Source organism: Pithys albifrons, chromosome 5 (genome assembly GCF_047495875.1).
Source record: "Pithys albifrons albifrons isolate INPA30051 chromosome 5, PitAlb_v1, whole genome shotgun sequence".
Classification (NCBI taxonomy): Eukaryota; Metazoa; Chordata; class Aves; order Passeriformes; family Thamnophilidae; genus Pithys; species Pithys albifrons.
The window spans coordinates 18,127,420-18,141,433 of record NC_092462.1 but is presented as its reverse complement, the minus strand read 5'-3'; the positions used below and the strand labels follow the sequence as shown (position 1 = coordinate 18,141,433).

The 14,014-nt window shown below is 42.8% G+C and overlaps 1 protein-coding gene across 13 annotated transcripts in view; it reads right to left on the bottom strand.

Moving 5' to 3' along the window:
• ADGRL3 (adhesion G protein-coupled receptor L3) overlaps nucleotides 1-14,014 on the bottom strand; it is a 513,478-nt gene that overhangs the window by 353,410 nt on the left and 146,054 nt on the right. The gene's annotated exons all lie outside the window — the stretch shown is intronic.

Here is a 14,014-nt window from a genome sequence, read left to right as displayed (position 1 = left end):
CAAAATTTAGGTCAGTCACTGTCCCTCATTCAGAGTGTCATAGCTGCTCTGAAAATACACATCAAAGCCCTATCTGAAAAAGGGAGCTGCCAGACACCACTGCAACGCAGGTCAAGCACACAAACATTTTTCTTTTTTGCCTCTGTAAAAGCCCGTGCTTATTCTGCCCCGAACGCAAACCTCAGCCACCCGTGCGGGAGCCCGCAGAGCAGGGAACCAAAAGCTGCCATCCCACTGTCTCATGCAGCTCTGCTCTCAGCACGGAGGAGGGAAGACACGTCACCTCCCACTGCAGCTCACTCCAGCAGGCAGAGCGGATGGTCAGCGGGATGGCAGCGACACGCTGGGCGACAACACTCACACACAGATCCTGCTCTCCCCTCCCGGCTGCCATCCTGCACAGCCCATAAACACGCCGCGATCTTCCAAGGCCCTTCACACAAGAGGGTTGTTAAATAGGTGATTCTCTGAAGGAAAGAACTTGGGAACAAAACAGAGACTATGATAATGAACTGTTCACCAGGGCTTTATCTCCGCAGGGGAGCGATTTGTTGGTTTTAAACTCCCAGCCAGCAGATGATGAAACACCTCTCCCCGCAGTTTACTGACCAACAGTAAACAGCTACATGTTAGCCTGCACCACTTTTTTAAGCTTCTATTACTTTAACGCAGGTTTAAAGGAACCCAATATAGACTTTCACCTAACACGGCAACAACAAAGACAAGACCAAACTTCATTACTTTTCTTACCTGCCGCAATGCCTCCACTCACCTACTTAAAATATATGCAGAGAGAATCATGAAAATGGGACTGGAACAAAAAATTGCAGTATCAGAAGACCAGGTTCAAGTAGCTGGAACCTCTATGACTGACACTAAAAAAAAAAATAAAAAAATAAAGGTGGCAAATGCAGCCTATGTTGCCTTCATTGTCTGTGCTTTCTCCACAGCACTATCCTCTAATGCACCTGAATTGCTTCTGTTTTGCAGACCATTGCTCTCTAATACTACTATTCTTTGCCTCAAAAATTGAGACTTATTATTAAAGGAGCAAAAAATACACACACACCCCCTTAAGTAGTGGCTGAATTATTTTTTTCTTTTAGGTTTTCTAAATGTGGAGAAGGGGAGATGCCTGCCCTTACGAGAATGCTGACTGATTTTTCTTTTGTTCACTCCGTAGCTCAGAGACAAAATCTGAACTCCTGATTCTCATGCAGTAATGGAACTGAAAGAACTGAGATTTCAAGAAAGATATTAAATCAGAGTTTCGCAATGAAACTTCTGGAAAAGGCAATTCTGACAGCATTTTTCAGCAGCCTGTGCTACCAGCAGACACTGCCCCTGCATGTTAAGGGCACTAACACCTTTACCCCAGTCACCATCCTCCCACAAGAATATTATGAAGCAAGACTCTGGGCTCTGGCAACAAAGCTGGAAGAACCTTCTGCTTGCTTAAGAAACAGCTCATTAAACTGCGCTCAAGGCCAAAACAGCCCAATATACCCAAGTACCACAAAACTATCTTAGACAGGCAAGGATTTAGCCTTAGCAGACATTCTTTCATCATTCTGAAATGCTGTGTTATGGCCTCATCCAAACTCCACTCCATCACAATGGAGAGGTACTGATGGATATTAATAAACGGGGAACTGACACCTAGCTGCAAACACAAAACATTATCTTGGACATAATAGATTTTCTTTATTAGAATAATAAATTTTAACATGAAAAGTCCCATTTACAGAGACCAAATTGCTTCTACTGTGAGTAAAGAATGTGTAAGTCAGGCCACAATAACACTGGAAAACGGTCTGCAAGCAGAAAGGCAACTCTGCCCTTGACAGCAACTTGCTCATAACCTCAGCATTAGCACTGCACTGTCCCAAATACTGTGTTCTGAAACAAGTTACCTTGTATCATGTTTCCTAGTAAATCTGTACACACGCAATTCCATGGTAAGCAGGATATAGTTTTGATTGCTGCAAGAGCTATCTCAAACTATTCCTCCAGGACAACATGAAATGTGTGCCCACAGACTAAGGTGTAAAAGGACAGGTTAACTCACCTGATTCACGGACTAGCCACAGGTACAGCTCCCAAAAAAAAGTATACCTTAAATTTCTGAATCAAAAACTGCAATCAGCCAGGGTGGTACAAATTCCTTCCCTGCAATGTTTCCTCCCTTAGCTTATTTTGGTTACCTGAGAGAGAAACAGACAGGTCCTGTGTATTGGATCATCAGTCAGCTGCAGCCTATGTATATTACCAGTAATAAAATGTTTTATAAAAATATTATAGATTCACAAACACAGTAACCCTACAGATCTAAGTAGCAGCCGGGCAGCACCTTATTCTTTATTAAAAAAAAAAGTATAGTATCACATTGAAAAGTCACCTAGGAAAGAAGACGAGTACTCAAAGCACATCCTATGCTGCCCTACATCCTGTGCATCCAAAAAGTTTGCATTTTGCTGCAAGTGACTGCAGGACTAAAAGCAGGTGGACAAAACACTTTAATTGAAGTACTGAAGTTACAACACCAAAGATGAGGGGAGAAATAAAAAAACAAGCCCCAAACAACAACCCTGCACCCCCCCACCCCACCCCAAAAAACCCCCAAAACAAATCCCCCCCAAACAACAAAAAACCACACGAACAGAAAATACAGTTAGGATTGTTTGTAAGAAGCATAGGAATAACAGCCAGAGAAGCAAGGCCTCAGAACTTCCTATCCTCATTCTGCTTGCACAAGGATTTTTTGAGGGGGTGAAGAGGGAAAGGATGCCTCGACATGGTTTTGTTCAAAGAGATGAAGAGTTTTAGCATCATATACTTGAGTACAAGCAAAGGTAGGAATAATAACAATTCTTAAGATTACCTAAAACACAGGCTACAAGAATCCAGAGAGAAGCAGCTTGGAAAAATAAAAGAATTGTGACATGCTGGAGGTTAAAATGGATAAACTACAGTCTTTCCTACCTGTAAAACAATAATAACCGTATGCAAAGTGCCAGGCAAATAATTATCCCTCCATTACATACTATAAAACAAGGCAGCAAGGCACACAATGGTGTTGAAGATGGAAACACAGAAAAAATTAAGGGACTCGTGTCAGACAACAGAGGAAATCGCTGGCTCTCAACTAATCCACTAGATTACAGCCCTTCTTACTCCACAGACATCTTGCTTTGAGTTTATTCCTTGTTCAGTCTACCTTCCAGTATCTCTGCTCCATTTCTAAGCCACTCATGACACACACGCTGCTGAGACCCTATCAATTTCAACAAAATGGTATGTGGAGTAAGAGGGGAAGGTCAGTGCTGCCAGAGCCTCAGCTTTGGGAACCTTCCATGGGGAAGCACAACTACACCAATTTCTTCCTGCTTGTGCTGGGCAGGTTGTTAAAAGCACTGCCTGTGTTTGTACCATGTGTTATAAGGCCCCTCTGAGAGGGGGAAAGACAGGTCAACGGGATCATTTAATTTGGACTCAATAGCTACAAAAGAGAGCAACTCTGCTGGAATCGGTTCATTCTTGGGAGCTGAGTTACAGTCGCCATTATTTCAGTCCCCAGGGAGCTCAGCAGGCCAGAATACAAATTAAAAGCTTATAAATAGCACTGAGCAAGGGGGTTTTGTTACCATCTCTGAGGGAGCGTTGTGCTGACCTGCATTCAGGTTTCTCCATGAATCTGAAATTCAGCTCAGGCCCCCAAGAAAAGTTCAGGGAAGTGTCAGCACCACCCCAGTGATGGCTGTGACTTGGGATAACCCCCTTGCTTTTCTCTCTCGGTGCCAGCAAAGTATTCACAACTTCAATTTGAAGCCAGATGTAAATGGATGATTTTGTACAGTCTTAACCAAAGTCCTGATGTTCACAGAAAGCATTCAGAGCAACAAATCACAGTTCTCCAAGGGAAGGGAGAGGGCACACAATCCAATCCCCTAAGAATGTGTAAGTTTCAAGCTCTCTTTCTTCAAGTTAAACTTCACATCAAATCAAAGTGCTTGACATACCTCAACAGAAGTACAGCTTTTTTTTTTTACCCTGATTGGTGATGAGAAGTTGCATGGAATGTGGGGGGGGTGGGGGTGGGCAAAGGCAAGGAGCTGGGATCTGGGAGCTTCTGTTCTGTTTATGCCTCTGCAACTCACCTGTGATATGGCATTGTCTGGCCTCTTTGACGTACTCGTGCTAAAGTATGCATGTTTGGTTTAATGTCACATTTCTAATGGAGACTATGCTCTAGTTTATTCACAAGCCTCAAACTGACTTAATGATCTTTCAGAAAAGGACATGAGACCCTCAAAACAGACCTCATTTACCATGAGTGAAAGATATTTTTTCTTTTTTGGGGGGGGGCTTCCAGTTTCAAGCCAAAATATTTTCCCTGGAATAATTTCAGCTGAATGAAGATTTCAACCCTGGTTCTGAGTCCCCTGCCCCAGGTGGTATAATATCAAGTAGCCAGAATATTCTACCTAAAAGAGATCACAATTTTCATATAAAACAGTTGGTGGCAGGACACCGAATAAACTCCAGTGACTAATTCTGCCTTCACATGAGTAGAAGTCAACAGAATAATGGATCATTTTCATGACTGGGCTCTTCACTGTCCTGACTCATTTCAAGTATGATAAGCATCAGTATAGCACTTCTGAATTTATGGCCTTGAACCCATCCAGTTTCTCGCAAGAGCAAGATGGCTGAAGCCTTATCAATTTTCAGGTACAACAAATGCTAAAAGCAGACCTCTTAATGCAGTGTTTTCCAGATCAGAGTGGAAGGTTTCTGCTTTTGATATTCCCCTCCAGAGTTTTTTCAGAAGAGCTGTGAAAAGTGACTGGTCTGAACAAAGGAATCCTTCACAATTATCTAGAAGCCTTTAGAAAAGGCTGATGTTAAATGTCACATTTTATGCTCCTATCTCACAGGCCTCAAGGAAGAACAGAGCTTATGTCAGATTCTGTATTTGTTTTTCCCTCTGCGGAGAGCCATACTTTAGTGGGAAGGCTTCTCTCAGAAAGACATTTCTTAAGCAAGATAGCAGTATGAAAAGGAAAATCCCTCTCCCCTTTTTAATTATAGAGTTTTAATATACCACTCAGGGTAACACGACCAGATTAGTCCACCAATATTCAAGCTGACTTGGGTTTAGCACTCAATACCTCTCACCAAAACCCATGGGATTCAGAAAATCAAGTTGCTGAATGCAAGCAAAGACCAAAGAATCAGGCTCACAGTGAATCTGTACAAGTAACAGCCTCTTATCTCCACATAGATCATTTGATAACAGCACCACCACTCGCGCCCTGCTTGAAGATGCTCAATCCCTGCTTAATAACACCGATGCTTTGGGAGACATCTCTGCTGAGCAAGGACTCAAAACCTTCCAATTTTCTGTCGCTCACAACCTCTCCTTCCCCACCACCTCCAAGGAGTCTGCATTACTCCACACAGCTGCTCTGTACCTGCCCTGCTCCTATTGCTGTCTTTCCACCTAGGCTGCTGCTATCTAACCTTGCCGACAGGATCAATGACTAATCTACTGGTTTGCAAACACAACCAGACTTGCAGCTCTTCCCGCAGGCATTTACCAGAGTATTTTAGGAAACGGTTTGCACAGATGGCAGCAGGTTGCTGGAAAACCGTTTAATCCTCCTCCATGTGCTTTGGAGACAGCATTATTCTTAGAGCTGGCAGCACTGTCTTGATCTGTTGTACCAAACTACAGATGTATCAGCCTTGGTATTATTAGACACTGGCAGTTCGCTCCAAGGGGGGAAAAATAGCCAAACCACAAAACCAAATACCCCACAACAAACCACTGCCAAAGCACTTTTACTAATCATTGGTCAGTATGAGCACACACCTCTCAGCAGGAGTGCCAGAAAAGCCCAAGGACCAGCAAAGCTGGGGTTATGCCCAAGTGGCAAGGGCTGCTTTGCAGCAATCCCTTCCAGACACACTCCCAAAGACAGAAATGAACACAAGGGATACCCGAGCAATGGTGCTCACATGGATGCAGAGCATGGCTGGTCCTGCAGCAAACTGCCACTACTCCTCTAAGGATAAAGCCCCTTTCCACCATCACCCTAGCTGGCTTGGGGACAAGGTAAGCCTCCCCTACTCCCCAAGCCACCCAAAACCCACTTGAAGGCCACCACATGGACATCAGTAAGGGACTAGACCCCATCCTGCAGCAAGAGCATGTGCAGATTTCCCAAGCCCAATTTTTGACTCAGACAATATGCCACACAGCTTATGATATTTTTGCTACCTAGGAATGTGTCTCAACACCCCAAACTTGCAGGAGCTAATACTGATACCCATTCAAAACTATACTGCCGCTTTTTCTACTGGGAATTCACAACCACTGTCCAAATCTACAAAATGCCCCCTAACCAAACCAAAAAAACAATAAAGCAAGTCTCCTCCCAAGGAGGACATTCACCCACAAAGCCTTCTTCAACATCCTAAATTCGGAGACACAGAGTACATGTTGGAGATACGTCAGGAAAGGGACAGAAACACAATATTTTTAAAAGTGGGTTAAGTGAATTTGATATATGCACAGTCTGTTCAACACTGTAAAACACATTTCTCTTAAGAGGATCCTCAAGTCAGCTGCCTGAGATGCTACACCTGGGCTGAGCCACCTGCAGTAGCCCACCATGAAAAGATGAGAGGATCAGAAAGCAATAGCATAAGGAAGCAGTTACGACAGAACAAAATGTCATGGTACAAATCCTAGACATGTCTTAATTACCATCTGGAAACACCAAATTTAATTTATTTTTTTTATTTAACAATATAGTCTTCCTACACTAAAAGTCAGAAGGCCCAGCATAGAAAGACATGCTCTAAGCACCCAGATGACGCACATCACCTAGCTAGAGGGATACATGCGGATGAGAGCACATCTGGCTGAGCTTTTTTCTTATGCATTGCAGCCAAAAAAAATTGCATATTTCAATGCAATTACAGAACAAAAATTTCTAACAAAGAGAAAAGGAGGAAATGGAGTAAGGACTACATTGAAAACACTGCTTTAAAAGACAGGCTTTTTCTCTGCAGAATCAGGCCCATCCCATCACTGCTTATACCTGGCAGTGATGGCAGAGGATTTAGGATAGGACCCATATACTGGAGTGATTTTGTCAGCTTTTAAAGTGGTAAAAAGATGCACACAACTTGTTTCAATTTCTAGCCTTTAAATAAGATAAACTACATACTTCTAAAAATGCAGGAGCCTCAAGGCACAGACATATTTCTGTCAAAGGTGCAACTAACACGTCGGCTTACCTGCAGGATGTTTAATCAACTTATTTCAAGCATCAGAAAGAGTGACAAGGGAGCCTTGTCCTGCGACAGATTCACTGCTATTGCTGCCATTATAGACTTGATCAAAAGTAGGTCTCATGCTGCAATTAAAATTACAATACTAGCATGTTTCAATATGCTTAAAGGTGCTACAGGAACAATTTTGCAACCTAATCCCACTTTTAAAGGTCTTTAAGTGATGGAGAAGCCTAATTTTCAACGCTTTGTAGTGGAACTACCAGTCCTGACAGGCATGCAGCCACAAACTGAAGGTGTGACCAACTTTGTCTGTTCTGAAGGCAGAGACATCTGATCCCCTCCTGAACTGCCTGCAGCCACTGCCATTTTCTGCTCAGAGCTCACCTTCATGTGCTGGTCCAAGAGCAACAATGTCCCTGGGGCTGGCTTCTGTAGAGACCTGGCAACACAGCCTCACAGGCAGCAGTACTACTACCAAAGGGCTAAGAGCAGAGATCATCTTTATAACCCATAACACCCCACATTAAAAAAACAAACAAACAAAAACCCACCAGGCTGGTTCCTAGATTACCTAGGCAGCATCCAGAAAGCTGCTTCAGGTACCCTAGTGATACGTCATTGATAGCTAGTTATCTTCCACAACTTCCTGCCCTCTTAGTGTTAAAAAGCCCTCCACTTTGGACTAAGAATGTGACAGTGACATATACAGTACAATCTCCTTGCTGTGTAGTTAGTGATGATAAATTTTACAGTACCACCTATACCTCAGGCTCATCTCTCCTGCAAGCACACCTATTTTTTATTGGAAGCTCCTTGTATTTTTCTGTTGACAGTTAATAAGGCACAGCCAGGTCACAAAGAGTAATCTGATAATTTGATTTTCAAGATTAATTATCTCCTGGTAAGCAGGAGACCTTTTGCAAGAGTATTTATTGGCCAGCCCTGCCCTTAATTCATCACATCAAATTTGATCTCTTTTATCAAATTTTGACAGGTTTAAAGTTAAGTCCCAAGTGAGCCCTGTCTTGCTGCACATCAGCTAAGCTTAGGGACAGCAGTCAAGATGGAGAACCAACAATATGTCTTGAAATTAGTTCCAGAGTCAACCCATTGTCACAGGAAGACATCTCTTGTTACCAGGAGAGAAGCTCACATTAGCTGAATGTCCTGAACCTCCCATATCATAGCACTGGTGAAAGGATGATGAGAATAAACAAATGCAACCTCCTGCTATCTAAAAAGAGAAAGTCCTCTTCTTTCTCTTTCCACCTCCTTGCTTCAGAGTCTAAAGGGATGCTGCTTCCAATAACCACCTTGCTGTACTATACCTTCAAAGTGCCACTAAACCCTCGGTCTGGTGACAAAAGAAGAAATTGCCAGGAGGGATTATAGTGCAGACAGCAGTGGCCACAAACAACCTAATTTTCCCCAGAGGCAGGCTGTGTATGCTTTTTGTTGTTCAGAGCCATGTGCAAGGAACTGGATATTTGCAAATAAAAGGAGATTAGGACAAGACATTAATCCAGCATCTGCTGCTCATTCATGCCGTCCCTTGAAAGGGAGCCTAGATACAACATTTAAATCATAACACACAGTTCTGAGCTGCTGGCAAATAAAAAAAATACTAAGATGGTAATTAACAGACACACAAAGTTGTGATAAACTAAGCCCTAAGAGGGCCATAAGACATGGAGTTGTTAAGGAAACAAAAAGAGATTCCCTTTAGGGAAGGGCAGCTTCCCCTCAACTGTGCCCACCTGTGCACCAAGCCCCAGCAGATAAGACAAAATATAGTCAGGAACACAGCGGAAGCAGAAACAGTAACAGCTTGTCCAGAAACCCTTATTCTTAAAAAGGCCTAACTTGATGCCTACCCAAAATAGCACAACAGGGCTATTGTTCCCAGGGTTGGATGGCAAAGACTTTTGCTACCCTTGGGAATTGTTTCCACTGTTGGATGGAAGACTGCAGCAGCAAATGGCATCCACAGCTTTTACAAAAAACTCTGTTCTGTGCACCAGAACACAAGAAAGCAAGGGCATCAACCCAGCAAGCTCACTTCTATTTTTTATTTGTTTTCTTCATATCCACAGTAACCATGCAGCTGTCAGAGATGCTTTTTTTTGAGAGAGAGAGAATAATAATAAAAAAAAGAATAATTTAAGCTTGGGGAAAAACATCTAGTTCAGAAACATAGATGAAAAGCATCTCTGCATATTGTCTGTTTTTCTACCAGCAGCTACTTTTCACAGAGGATTTTGCCTGACAGAGCTGATAGGCGCTCACTGCTGCTCAGATTTTGGATTTGATACCTTTCAGATGTAGCTGGCGCATTTGGTGTTCAAAGGCAACATACACGTGGCACCACCTGCATCTTATGCCTTGGGAATCAAGAGCACATTTCACATTACAAACACTGGCTGTCTACCACTGCCATCTGATGCTTTCTATTCAGCACTTTTTCAGCTTAATTTAATTTACTTTAAGATGAAAAAAAGAAAGTTCATTAGAGGCCTTTCCCACAGCCTACTTAAAACACTGATGAGCTGACACATTTTCGTAGGTTCAGGTCTCATTGTTTTACCTCAAGTTGCAGGTCTTTAGCAGATAGTAACAAGCCAGCCCAGTAAAAGCTGCCTTACAGTGCTTCATGGGTCCCTATTCACAGCAACTCTGCAACTGTAGTATTCTCACCTTACTAGTGCAGGAAAATCCTGTGCTCAACAAACCAAACCTTCCGGCCACCAGGATGCATTTCAGTTACATCTTGGAAAAAAACATGATTTGCTATTCAGATGAAAATTCAGGTCAAATTTCAGATGACAGACCTGGACATTGAGGAAACATGCTCAGGTAGTACATCAGAGAAAACACTTTTCAGTAATTTCTGGAAGAACCATGAAGGGGTTTTAAGAACATAAGTTTCAAATATGTGGATGAGCTAATAGTTGGTGTCAGTCCCTTCACTCCACACAAGCCAGGGGAGGGCACCTTAGTCCAAAGGGGTGGACTCCAGCTGGTGACACGCAGTGGGGAGAGACATGATAGCCATGGGAGAAGTTTGGGAGTAGGGACAGTCATGACTCAGTGACTCCTTTTCTGCAAGTGGTGTCTCACAGTTCCATACATGACAGACCCCTCACACCCAGACCAAAGATTTAGCCAGGCTATGAGATGTCATGCCACTACCCATGCCAGTAGGGTTGGAACCAAATTATCTTTAAATTCCTTTCAAACCAAAACCATTCTATGATACCCACTCAGGAACCATCTTGGCCCATTATCACTCAGTCACAGTCCTCCTCAATGACATTTACAGTTATAGCACACAGCAGCTCCAGCCTCCACAGCTGAGCCACAATGTCCCTTTAAGGGAAGTAGCACTTCTTCCTTTTCCTTGGACCTACTCCACAGCTGAAAAACCCTTTAAGTCCCATTTGGAACAGTGAAGCAGCCTAGTAAGATGAAACAGGGTCCTGGATATCAGCAGCAGAGCACATCTCTCATAGATGCAAAGACTGCATGGAGGTAAGTCTTACTCCAGCCTGGTATGGCCACCTCCTCCAAGATGCCTATTAAGTGAGTTGGCTGCAGCTCCTGGAGAAGCTGTCCTCATGACACACAACCACCTCTCACCTCCCTCTTCCAATGTTGTGAAACCAGCCGAAGTATCACTCAACTCAAGCAACCTTCTGGCATGCAACTGGCATTAAACTCACCCTTGTGTTGTCATGCCATTAGTTTTAATCAGTGTTACAGCCAGTTCCCTGATCAATGAAATACAGAAACATGATTGCAGGAAGGAATTAGCATCTGTAATCCCATGATTACATAAATCCCTTTGGTCAATCAGTTATTAATGGCTGTTATATTTATTGGGGTTTACAGCAGGCCTACAAACCTGAGCCATTAAAAGTCGACACCAAAAATGACACTGTAAAAAAGCCATTTGATTACTGACTCCTCACAGTAAGTGCTGACAGAATACAAATTTGGCTCGCTCTCTCTCCTGTTAGTAAGCCTGCTAATGAGCTTGCCAATTAAGAGCCAATCTGAAGACCTTGGAGGGGAAGCTGTCAAGAACATGAACTCCCATGCCTCTGCAGAGCAGCTGCAGGACTCGTGTCGAGGGCCACCTTCAGTGCTTCTTGCTGACGCCACCCACTGATGCTTTTATCTCCCACAACTCATTCCTCTCACCAGAAAACACAAACACTTGTCAGACATGCATATTATGGCTTTTAAGGCATGGACATTGAAAACAAACATATGCCAAAAAGTAATAAAACCTCTTGCTCCTTATCATTGCCGAGACTTTACTGGGTCAAATGCTAGAACCACTGTGAAAGTAGCAAACTTTAAAATAATAATAAAATTAAAAAGTCACTAATTGCATATCATATTGTCTATTTAATTACTTTGGAATATATCTTGTGCTTTCTTTCCGTGTGTGTGTGTGTGTTCCTATTTAAGGAATCAAGGGCAAGAGAGTTTGGGCTCCTAACTCCCTTTGGATATTTCTGTGCATGTTCCTCCCTTCATCAGCAATTAACTCAAAGCAGTTTATGAAAGGAAAGGCAAAAACATAACTCCTACACTGGTTCAAAATCTCTGGAAACAAATTGATGACTTTCAGTGTAGTCACCTGCAGGGGCACACACAATCTACTTCAGCCACAGGACATGCCACTGCACAACTGGACAGGGTTACAAGCACACAAGGGCTGAGAGCATCAGTCAAATCTTTCAATTTCCAGTACACGCATTTGACTACCTTGGCCTGCCATTTAAGAAGACAATTTCATTTCAGAACCACTCAGCGCTGAATTTCTTTGTACTCTTCTTCCTGCACAGTCATTGAGTGGGTAACTAACAGTGACATTTCCACAAGAGAACTGTAGCAATACACTTTACCACTGGAGTACCCCTCAATGAATGTTCACTTCCAAGGGACTTTCAGGAGACAAAGAGGAGCTGGACTCCTGTTTCAGGTTTTCTTCTGGATTTACCTGTCCCCCATTTAATTCACTACACCACACGATAAGTAACCCTCTGGAAATAACCTTTAACAGAAAGCTCTGTTACCAAAATAAAGAAATGCCATAGCTTCTCTGAAACCGTATCATTCTGCTGAAACTAATTATGAGAAAGCTGTTGCTTAATGAAAGTTTGCTTTAATATGACTTATGCGATTCATAAGTTTGCTTTGGACACCATCCAGGTTTTTTAAATTAAATATTAGCAGCCTGTTAGCCTATCAAACAAACCTAAGCATGTCAAGTTAGTATTTTAATAGTGTTTTTTCTTCTCCTCCCAGCCTAGGTTTGGCTTCCTAATTGACTTGCTGCTTTAAAGTCAGTAAACTCAAAAGTCTAAGAAGAAGATGTCACACTTTAATGGTTTAGGAGTGCATGCTTTGTCTGGGTGATTGATGGATCAAATGTGTGCTGAGGAATGCCGCAATGTTTCTTTCATCATTTCTGCTTCTTATGAGGCTGAGAACTGGACTATCTCTAAACTTCTTCGCTGCTAGCATCAATAATAAAATTATCTCATTCATTATAAATGTAAAACCCACCTTACCATCCTGAAGGAACGTTATTGAACTGACATTACTGCGTGAGCACTGACAAAGGTGTATGTGTGAATTTATACCTAGGATGTGGTTGAATATATGCACCAGGTATGCTAGGCTCTCTCCGGCTCATTACACTCCTTTCTGGTTATTGCCAGACCCACCTGTTTGGTGAATGAGATATGGAAGATACGACAGTGAAAGGTCCTTCAAAAACACAGGCAATAAATGGGATAACATTCACAGATGAACAGTAAGGAACAGCTGACGTGTTAATCAAGGGTTGCACATCTGACAAAAGGCACAAATGTAGATGGACAGCTCTTATTAAAGCAACATTAAATAATTTTCAGAGTGTGTTTCAACCATAATTATTTACTTTCAGTCCTGCCTAATCAAGTAAAGGACTGCAATGTTTCTGATCTCAAGATGAGAGTTGAAAGGTAGAAAAGGCTTTAAAATAATATGTACACTCTCCAAAGTGACTAATAAAGACTACACATATATTCACATACCTGTATCAAATTTTCTAGTACAAGAACAAGTATTACTAACTGCAGGCTCTGCCAGTGGGATGTGAAAGTCAGGCAGGTTCTCTAAAGTGCTGACATTGCATTTATTAAATGTTTTACATATAAAGCTTAGTTAACAAATCCGCTGACAACGCACAAGCTGGAATAAAAGCCTGCTCCCTCTCTAAAGCAGGGTGGCTCTCCCAGATTAAAGGCGAGCAGAAAAGGTGTTGAAACTCACTGAGGCCAGGTAAGGGGGCTGGCACAAACGTAAATACCATTAGGGCAAATCTGCCCAGTTTGTCCCAGAAAAGGAAGGCTGCAAGAAATTTCTCAGGCTGCAGAGTCCAATGCACTCGAGCATAAGCAATCAGAGGAAGAATGAATGGGGCAGGAGGGATCAAGAGCCCTGCCAATACCCTCCGGCCCTGAAATAGTAGAGGATTTGTTAAATCCCAGGGAGTAGCCCCGGCTCTATTTGGCAAAGAAGGATAAAGCAAAGCCCTGGCAAGTCTGGAGCAGGTGGTACTCCCCTTCCTCTCCCCAGATCTGCATAGCACAACTCAAGGTGACAAGTAGGGCTGAGCAGCCAGGTACCACAACATTTTCGAGCTCTCACAAGC